The sequence below is a fragment of the Fusarium phalaenopsidis genome (genome assembly GCF_050370095.1).
Source record: "Fusarium phalaenopsidis strain FUZ10S chromosome Unknown contig_32296, whole genome shotgun sequence".
Taxonomy (NCBI): Eukaryota; Fungi; Ascomycota; class Sordariomycetes; order Hypocreales; family Nectriaceae; genus Fusarium; species Fusarium phalaenopsidis.
The window spans coordinates 827062-838905 of NW_028145408.1; positions in this window are offsets into that span (position 1 = coordinate 827062).

An 11844-nucleotide genomic window follows, 5' to 3' on the forward strand; every position below is an offset into this window, starting at 1 on the left:
TTAGAGTCCATAGCTATATATTAAGCTTTAAGACCACACTTTCCAGGTCAAGAGAGACAAGTCCAGCCCCTCTAAAAGCAGACCTGATATTTTGTTCCGTTATAGTAGCTTAATAAGCGGCATAGAAGGCCGGGAAGAACTCAGTCTTAGAAACATAGGTAATAGAGCATCTAATCAGATGCTTTATTTCTTAACTATAAGCCTTTTTAAGTAGGCTAAAGTACCCGACGTTAAGAGGCTAAAGTAGATAAGACAAATAAGGCGGCATACAAAGCGTAATAATCTTATTCTCCTCGTAATATCTCTCGAAGTCGACGGAGTAGTGACTTTCATGGCCATCAAGGACCAGAAGACGATAGCGACTATTTGATCGCTTGATTATATACCGGTCAAAGTGCTTTAGCCACTTGAGACCGGTCTCGTTATCGGTCCAGCCATTTTGGGAGGTTACAATAGTCCAATCGCCCGGGAGGTTGCTTTCTCTATACCAGTTAGCGAGGTAATATTGGCCCGCACCTATGATAAACGGCTAAATCGCTTAGCCCTCCGCATTGATCGCCTGAATCACTATAATCCATTCCTGGCTTCTAGGCTATATTGATTTTGGTCGACTATGCCTTTCTACGCCAGTAATAACTATTCCACTTGCAATTATACCCATAAGGAAGCTAGTCTCGTCAAAGTTCTAGATATTATCTAATTAGATGCTATACTTCGCGATTATATTTACTACGAGCCAAAACCACTTCTAGATTTCCTCTAGATCTTCACACTTAGCCCTCTAGTAATTATATTTACGAAAAAAACACGTCTTTAGCTTTTCTTATCGCCTAACGAAGTTAGAAGCCCAGCGCTTGCCGACGGGTGGCGCGTCGCGGTCGGCAAGCAGTCAATTAGCCATTACTTCAACAGCACGCAGTCGCGGGGGAAAACCTCGCGCATCTAGGTCGAGAATGAATTGAACTATGATCTATTCCTCTAGATCAGATAATCGGCGTGAATTTAGGATAATATCGCGTCGGGATTAAATGCCCTGCTGGCGGCGACGTAGCCGCCGCTCATTAATCTTATATATCCCTGCAGCGCTTCAGATGCTTAGTTTTAGGTTATTTTAAAGGGCTTGAAGGGCAAGAAGCGTTCTAGCCTCAGTATTTAGGTCTGATATATTTAGTGGTTAATAATCAATTGATTAAATGAAAAGTTAGGTATAGGAGGGAAAAGTGCGGCGCTCGCTTGTCTGCGGCGCTCGCTTATTATGTATGTTAACTTATTTAATTAATTAAAACTACTTATTATACTCTTCTCTAAATATCTTAATTACTATTTAATAAGTCCTTTTTTTATACCTAGGCTTATTATAAATATTATAGCGCTATACCCCTAGTTTAATTAACCTTCCTTAATTACTACTTATTAATAATTTTACTATTACCTATGTATTAATATCTATTTAATTAATTACTTATTTTCCCTCTTCTATTATTATAACCTCTCTTATTTATAGCTTAATCCTTTTTGCCCTTTAATATTAACTTAGTATTTTATTTGCCTCTTAAAGATCTTTAACCTTAGCTATTAATAAGGTAACTTTATATATAATAGTTTTTATTTCTTTTATAAGAGATTATAAAGCTTTAAGGATTAACTCTAGGAAACTACTTTAATACCTTATAATTTATCTTTTAAGGTATTTAGACTAAGATCTAGCCTTAAGTATAGTCTTTAGGGTTTTTAAGACCTAAGGGGTAAAAGGTTTAGCCCCCTCCTTAGTAAGTATTAAAGTCTATAGCTATATATTAAGCTTTAAGACTATAGCTTCTAGGTTAAGGGAAATAAGATTAGCTCCTTTAAAAGCCCCCTTAATAGTTCTTTTTATTATAATAGCCTTATATATAATATAAAAGGTTAAAAAGAACTTAGTCTTTAAAATATAAGTTATAAAGTATTTAATTAGATATTTTATTTTTTAATTATAAGCCTTTTTTTAATATATTTAAGTACTTAATATTAAAAGGCTAAAAAAATTAAAAAAAAATAAAGTAATACATAAAGCTAAATAATTTTATTTTTATTATAATATCTTTTAAATTCTATAAAATAATAACTTTTATAGCTATTATAAATTAAGAAATAATAATAATTATTTAATTACTTAGTTATATATTAGTTAAAGTATTTAAGCGATTTAAGACTAGTTTTATTATTAGTCTAGCTATTTTAAGTTATTATAATAACTTAATTACCTAAGAGGTTACTATCTTTATATTAATTAATAAGGTAATATTTACTTATATTAATAATAAATACTTAGATTACTTAGTCTTTTATATTAATTATTAAATAATTATAATTTATTCTTAGTCTCTAGGTTATATTAATTTTAGCTTTAAATATCTTTTTAAACTTCTAATAACTATTTTATATATAATTATATATATAAGAAAACTAATTTTATTAAAATTATAAAAATTATTTAATTAGATAATATATATATTAAATAAGTATTATAAATAAGTAAGTATTATATTTTTCCTTACCTCTTTATAATATATTATAATAAAAAATACTATAAACTATTTAATTAATTAAAACTACTAATTATACTCTCCCCTAGATATCTTAATTATTACCTAATAAGTCCTTATATTATACCTAGGCTTATTATAAATATTATAACACTAAAGGCCTAATTATATTAACCTTTCTTAATTATTACTCCTTAATAATTTTACTATTACTTAAGCATTTATATTTATTTAATTAATTATTTATCTTTCTTCTTTTATTATTATTACTCCTCTTTTTTATAATTTAGTCCTTTTTGCCCTTTAGTGCTAGCTTAATATCTTATTTGCCTCTTAAAGGTCTTTAATCTTAGCCCTTAATAATATAATCTTATATATATTTCCTTTTATTACTTTTATAAGAAACTTTATAGCCTTTATAATTAACTTTAAAGAGCTATTATAATACCTTTTAATTTATCTTTTAAGGTATTTATATTAAGATCTAGCCTTAAGTATAATCTTTAAGGTCCTTAAGACCTAAGGCGTAAAGGGTTTAACCCCCTCCTCGGTAGGTATTAAAGTCTATAGCTATATATTAAGCTTTAAGACTATAGTTTCTAGGTTAAGGGGAATAAAGCTAACTCTTTTAAAAGTCCTTTTAATATTTTTTTTATTATAATAGCCTTATATATTATATAAAAGACTAAAAAGAACTTCGTTTTTAAAATATAAGTAATAAAGTATTTAATTAGATACTTTATTCCTTAATTATAAGTTTTTTTTAATAACTTAAAGTACTTAATATTAAGTAATTAAAGTAGGTAAGAGGAATAAAGTAGTATATAAAGCTAGATAATTTTATTCTTTTTATAATATCTCTTAAATTTAATAAATTAGTAACTTTTATAGCTATTAAGAATTAAGAAATAATAGTAACTATTTAATTACTTAGCTATATATTAGTTAAAGTGCTTAAGCTACTTAAAACTAGTCTTATTATTAATATAGCTATTTTAGGTTATTATAATAGCCTAATCGCCCGGGAGGTTACTATCTTAATACTAATTAGCGAGGTGATATTTGCCTGCGCTAATAATAAATAGCTAGATCGCCTAGCCTTTTGTATTAATTGCCTAAATAACTATAATCTATTCCTAGTTTCTAGGCTGCATTGATTTCGGCTTTAAATGCCTTTTTAAACTTATAATAACTATTTCGCTTGTAGTTATGCCTATAAGAAAGCTAGTCTTATTAATATTATAGAGATTATCTAATTATATATTATACTTCGCGATTATATTCCCTATGAGGCAAAACTAGTTATAGATAATAGTTAGATCTTTGTATTTAGCTCTTTAATAGTTATATTTCTAAAAGAAATGCATCTTAAGCTCTAGGTATTACTTAATAAAGTTTAAAGCCTAATATATATTAACTAGTAATGCGTCGCGGTTAGTAACTAATTAATTAGCTATTTTTTTTATATTATATAGCCGGGGGGGAATCCTCATAAATCCAGGTTAAGAATAAACTAAATAAGGATTTGTTTTTCTAGATTTAATAGTTTATGTGATTTAGGGATACTATTAAGTCGAGCTTGAATGCTATTTTATCGCCGACATAGCCTATGCTTAGAGACCTAGTAGGTCTTTGTAGCGCGTTGGATGCTTAGCTTAGGGTAATTTTAAAGGGTAAGAAGGGTTTTAGTCTCTATATTTGAGTCTAATATATTTAGTAGTTAGGAATTAATTAATTAAATAAAAAGTTAAATATAAGAGGAAAAAGTGTAATGCTTACTTATTTATAATGCTTGCTTATTATAATATATATGTATAGCGAGTGCACCGGACAAGCGAGTGCACTACTATACTATACTACCAAAAATAGCCTACCCTAGACTTCCTAACTTTTTCTATAAAATAGCTATAAATATAAAAAAAGTATTTTTATAAACCTAATATTTTAAGAAATCTTAGGATAATTTTTTTAGATTTTTAAAAAAGTCCCTTTATAAAGAACTAGCTAAGTATACAGTGCGAATAAGCTTATTTCTAAACTACCTTATAAAGGATTTCCTTAGAATTTTTTAGAGAATTATATAAGATTATATAATATATAAATAGTATTTTACTAAAATCTTACTAAATTTAAGTAATATCTCAAATTTTAAGGTATTTTTTAATTTTCTCTTTTTAGGTAAAAATATAAGTAGTGCACTCGCTTGTCCGGTGCACTCGCTATACATGTACGTTATATGTTATTATACTTTATAATTATATTCCTAATAAGGTAAAACTAATTATAAATAATTATTAGATTTTTATATAAAACTCTTAAGTAGTTATATTTCTTAAAGAAATATATCTTAAGCTTTAAGTATTATTTAATAAAGTTTAAAGCCTAGCGTATATTAAATAATAATATATCGCGGTTAATAAGTAATTAATTAGTAATTTCTTTTATACTATAAAGCTAAGGGGCAAACCCTTATAAATCTAAGTTAAGAATAAACTAAATAAAGATCTATTCCTCTAGATCTAATAGCTTGCGTAATTTAGGGATAGTATTAACTTAACCTTAAATGCCACTCCATCGCTGACATAGCCTATGCTCAAAGACCCGGTAGGTCCTTATAGCGCATTAGATACTTACCTTAGGGTTATTTTAAAGGGGCTAAAGGGCAAGAAGGGTTCTAGCCTTAATATTTATGTCTAATATAATTAGTGGTTAGGAATTAATTAATTAAATAAAAAGTTAGATAAAAGAGGGAAAAGTGCTATGCTTACTTATCTGCCATGCTTGCTTATTATATATATTAATAAAATAAAAGATAATAAAAAAATATATTAAAACTTAGTTTTAAAATTAATAAAAGAATTATATAAAAAGAAATCTCTTAAATTAAAAAAATATATATTAGCTAAGTTTGAAGATTTCTTATATTACTTAAATCCTTATTAATAAAGTTTATCTATGCCTAGGTTATTAGCTTAGATATAGAGAGATATAATAAAAAAAGATATATATAAAAAGTATAATGTATATAATAAGCATGCGCCGCAGGCAAGTATGCGCCGCACCTAAACTGTGCACTAAAATCTAAAATTTTTAACCTTAATAAAAACCGCATTAAAATAGCTAGAAACCTAAAAAGTGAGTTTTTAGCTATTTAACTTATAAATAAATTATATATGATTTTTTTAGATTTTTTAAAAAAATCCCCCTTATAGAGAAATAGCTAAATACACAGTGCGAATATTCTTTTTCTTACTTATATAATAAGTAATTTTTTTTAAAAATCTATAAAAATAAAAGTAGGTTTCTTTATAGAAAAAAATAGCCTAACTTTAAAATTATATCTAGTTTAAGCTTAATTTAAATTTCTTGGAATTTTTAAAGGAATTTTTTATTTTAGTAGGATTTATCCTATAGGGTAAAAGTGCGGCGCATACTTGCCTGCGGCGCATGCTTATCATATACGTTATATATTCTTAGCAAAGTAGAAATAAATCTCTGTTTTAATATTACATTTCTCTTAGGGACCTTTTAGCCCCTAAGGTAGCATAAAAGCATTTAGTAAAAGGTACTTATAATATACTTGATAAGCGAGTTAAATAGATAAGCGAATGGAATACTTGAATTTATACTAGTTTATATTAAATAAAAAAGAATTTTTTAAAAATTTAAATTAAGGTAAAAATAACTTAAACTTTCAGATTAAGTGATTTAAGTGGAATCCTATATAATAGAATTTTCTTAGTTTTAAAAAAAAATTCTTTATTTATTATTAAAAAAGAAACTATTTATACTATCTTTTTTTAGTTTTTTTAAGCTTTAATAGCTAAATAAAGGTTTTAAAATCTAAAAAAAAGCTTATCTTATAGCTTTTCTAAATTGGGTTTAATTATATATTATATTTTATAGTTATATTTATTATAAATATAAATTATATATATAATATGTAGGCTTTTATATTCAGCTCTCTAGTAATTATATTTATAAAAGAAATAAATTTTAAGGTTTAAATATTACTTCATAAAGTTTAAAGCCTAATATATATTAATTAATAATATATAATAATTAATAAGTAATTCATTAATTATTTCTTTTATATCACATAATTATAAGAAAACCCCTTTTAAATCTATATCTAAGATAAACTAAATAATTATTTATTTTTCTAATTTCTATAATTTAAGAATCTAATTATATTATGATTATATACCCTTTTATTAGCAACTTAGCAGCTTAAGATAGATATTATGAACTACTATAATATATTAAATATATATTTTTAGGTTATGTTAAGGCGATTAAAAAGTAAGAAGTATATTCTCTTTATTATTAGATTTAAATATATTAAATAGTTAACAATGAATTAATTAAATAAAAAAGAGAGAAAAAAAAGGGATTTTTAAGATGTATACTTATCTAAGATATAAGCTTATTATATATATGAGCGCTAAAAACCGAGTTATATTAGTCTTCCTTAATTATTACTTCTTAATAATTTCATTACTATTTAAATAGTTATATTTATCTAATTAATTATTTTTCTTCCTTCTTTTATAATTATTACCCCTCTTTTTTATAATTTAGTTGTTTTATCTTGTAATACTAGCATAATATTTTATATACCTCTTAAAAGTCCTTAACCTTAACCCTTAATAATATATTCTTATATATTATTACCTTTATTCCCTTTATAAGAGACGTTAAAGCTCTTACAATTAACCTCAGGGAGATAATCTTATGCCTTCTAATTTATCTCTTAAACTAACATCCAGCTTTAAGTATAGTCTTTGGGGTCTTTGAGACCTAAGGGGTTAAAGGGCTAATTACTTCCTTAGCCGGCGTTGGAGTCTCTAACTATATATTAAGCTTTTAGATCATATTTTTAGGGTTTAAAGGAATATGGCTAGCTCTTTTAAAAGCCCTCTTAATATTTCCTTTTATTATAATAGCTTTATATATAATGTAAAAGACTCAAAATAACTTAGTCTTAGAAATATAAATAATAAAATATTTAATTAAATATTTTATTTCTTAATTATAAGCATTTTCTAATATATTAAAGTATTTAATATTAAGAGACTAAAATAAATAAAATAAAAATTATATATAAAATTAAATAAGCTTTTTTATAATATTTCTTAAATTTAATAAAATATTAATTTTTATTATTATTAAGAATTCAAAAATAATAATAATTATTAAATTACTTAATTATAATTAAAGTATTTTAATTACTTAGAATTAATTTTACTATTAATTTAATTACTTGAAGTTATTATAATAATTTAATTACTTAAGAGGTTATTTTTTTAATACTAATTAATAAAGTAATATTAATTTATACTAATAATAAATAATTAAACTACTTAGTTTATTATATTAATTATTAAAATAATTATAATTTATTTTTAATTTCTAAATTATATTAATTCTAATTTTAAATACCTTTTTAAGACTATAATAATTGTTTTATTTATATTTATATATATAAGAAAGCTAATCTAATTAAAGTGATAAATATTATTAACTAGATATTATATTTTATAATTATATATATTATAAGCTAAAACTTATAATAAATAATAATTAAACCTTATCCTTAGGTATTTAGTAATTATATTTCTAAAAGAAATATATTTAAAGCTCTTAATATTATTTAATAAAATTTAAAACCTAATATATATTAACCAATAACATATTATAATTAATAAGTATTTAATTAATTATATCTTAAATATTCTATCGCTAGGGAACAAATCCTTATAAACTTGAGTTAAGATTAAAATAAATAAAAATCTCTTTCTTTAGATTTAATAATTTATGCGAATTAGAGATAAAATTATAGTAATATTAAGTATTATTTTAATAGTAATATAAGTTATAATAATTAACTTAGTAAAGCCTTATAATTACTAATTAATATATTAAGGAATTAAGAGTTAATTAATTAAATAAAAAAGACAAAAGTTTAAGGATTTTTTATATACTTATTTATTTAATATAATCACTAACATATATAATAAGCAAGCATCGCAGTTAAGCGAGCGTCGCACTATATTATATAATAATAAATAGCTAATTTTTATTTTTTTAAAATACGCTATAAAATATATAAAAATCTAAAAAAAATATTTATTATTATCTAATTAATAAAAAAATATAATATATTTTTTATAAAATTTTAATAAAATTCTTTTATATATAAATTATTAATTATATAATAAAAATAAGTTTTTAAAAACTAGCTTATTAAGAAGTTTTTAAAAATATAAGAAAATTTTAAATAATAGCTAATTATATTACTAACTAAAGTTTTAAATTATAGCTATTTTAAGATTAAATTAGTTTTTTAAGAAGTCTTTAAAATATACTTTATAGGTTAAAATCTAAGTATGATGCTTACTTGTCTACGACGCTTGCTTATTATATACGTTATATATATATATTAATTAATAGCTTATATCTCTTAATTTCTAATAATTATAGATATTATTAATTTATTAAATTTAAGAGATATTATATTAAAAATGTTATTTAGCTTTATATAACGTATATATATAGCTTGCGTGATAAATAAGCATACGTGACATAGGTATTTATATCTTATAAAAAGAAATTAAAAAAGCTCTTAAAATTTAAGATAAAGCTTAAAATAAATAAAGTTTTAATATTAGACTTATTATATAGTATATTATATTATATATTTTTTTTAGAAAAATCTTATAATACTCCTTATAGGGTAGTATAAAAAAGTATATTCGCACTGTATATTTAATTATTTCTCTATAAAGGGCTTTTTTAAAAAATCTAAAAAAATTAGGTTTATAAAAATACTCTTTTTAGGTTTCTACCTATTTTATAAAAAAAGTTAAGAGGTCTAGGGTAAGTGGGATTTTAGTAATACAGTATGCTGTCACCCATGCTTGTATGTCACGCAAGCTATGCATATACGTTACTATTTGACTTATCTTATTTATTTTATTTATTTTATTTATTTTATTTATTTTATTTATTTTATTTATTTTATTTATTTTATTTATTTTATTTATTTTATTTATTTTATTTATTTTATTTATTTTATTTATTTTATTTATTTTATTTATTTTATTTATTTTATTTATTTTATTTATTTTATTTATTTTATTTATTTTATTTATTTTATTTATTTTATTTATTTTATTTATTTTATTTATTTTATTTATTTTAATATTAGGTATTTTAATATATTAAAATAAGATTATAATTAAGAAATAAAATAAATAATTAAATACTATATAACTTATATTTTAAGGATTAAGTTTTTTCTAACTTTTTATATAATATATAAAGCTATTATAATAAAAACAAATATTAAAGGGGCTTTTAAAAAAGTTAATCTTCTTCTTTTTAACCTAGAATATATAACTTTAAAGCGTAATATATAAGTATAAACTTTAATACGTATTAAGAAAAGGACTAAATTATTAACCCCTTAGGTATTAAGGACCCTAATAATAATTATTAAGCTTAGATCTTAGTCCTAATTCCTTAACAGATAAATTAAAAGGTATAAAAATAGCTCCTTAGAGTTAATTCTTAAGGTTATATAATTTTTTATTTAAGGGATAAAAATAATTATATATAAAGTTACTCCATTAATAGCTAAACATAAAGACCTTTAAGGAATGAATAAGATACTAAGTTTATATTAAAAGATAAATAAAACTAAATTATACAAAAAATAAGTTATAACAATAATAAAAAAAACAATTATTTAATTAATATTAAGACTAATAATATATAAATAATAATTAAATTATTAAGGAGTAATAATAAAGAGAAGTTAATATAATAAAGTATTTAATATTATAATATCTATAATAAGCCTAGCTATAATATAAGAATATATTAAATACTAATTAAGATATCTAAGGAATAATATAACAAGTAGTTTTAATTAATTAAATAGCTTTAGTACCCTTAAGGGCTATGAATAAGATAAAATAAGCTTTATATAATAAAATATAAATTAGGTTTAATATTAATTTTTAAGCTCTTATAAGGATTAGGCATAATTTATATTTTATTATAATAAAGAGAGTTTAGGATTTTACTAAAGAATTAAATGGTTATTATAAATATAAAGGGAATATAGATATAATAATAAAAAAATAAATATATAATAAGGTCAGAGGGTAGGCGTGATTAAGTATTTACTATTATAATACTTATAGTAAGCCTGACTATAATACAAGGACCTATTAGGTACTAATTAAGATATCTAAAGAAGAATATAATAAGTAGTTTAGATTAATTTAATAATATATAGTAGTTTTATAGTAATTTTATATACTTTTGAATTATTATTAACTTATTATATAACATATATAATAAGCAAGTTGGCAACCGCACTGTACCGCAAGAAATCACTTACCCTAGACTACCTAACTTCTTTAATAAAATAGCTAATATATATAATAAGCGAGCGTTGTAGACAAGTAAGCGTCGCACTTAGATTTTAACCTATAAAGTATATTTTAAAAACTTCTTAAAAAATTAATTTAGTCTTAAAATAGCTATAATTTAAAAATTTAATTAATAATATAATTAACTATTATTTAAAAGTTTTTTTTATTTTTTAAAAACTTCTTAATAAATTAATTTTTAAAAAACTTATTTATATTATATAATTAGTAATTTATATATAAAATAATTTTATTAAATTTTATAAAAAATTTAATATATTTTCTTTATTAATTAAATAATAATAAATATTTTTTTTAGATTTTTATATATTTTATAGCGTATTTTAAAAAAATAAAAATTAGCTATTTATTACTATATAGTATAGTGCGATGCTCGCTTATTATATATGTTATATATTTTTAAAAATATAATTATTAAAGAGCTAAATATAAAGCTTTAATAATTATTTATATTTAGTTCTAGCTTATAATAAATATAATTATAATATATAATACCTAACTAAATAATATTTATGAGTTTAATAAGATTAGCTTTTATATAAATATAATTATAAATATAATAATTATTCTAGGTTTAAAAAGGTATTTAAAGTTTAAATTAATATAAATAAGAAATTATAAATAAATTATAATTACTTAAATACTTAATATAAAAAACTAACTAATTTAAGTATTTATTATTAATATAAATTAATATTACTTCATTAATAAATATTAAAAAATAATATCTTAAGTAATTAAATAATTATAATAACTTAAAATAATTAAATTAATAATGAGATTAAGTGTAAGTAATTTAAATATTTCAATTAACATATAATTCGTTTCTTAATTCATTCTTATTATTTTTTAATCCT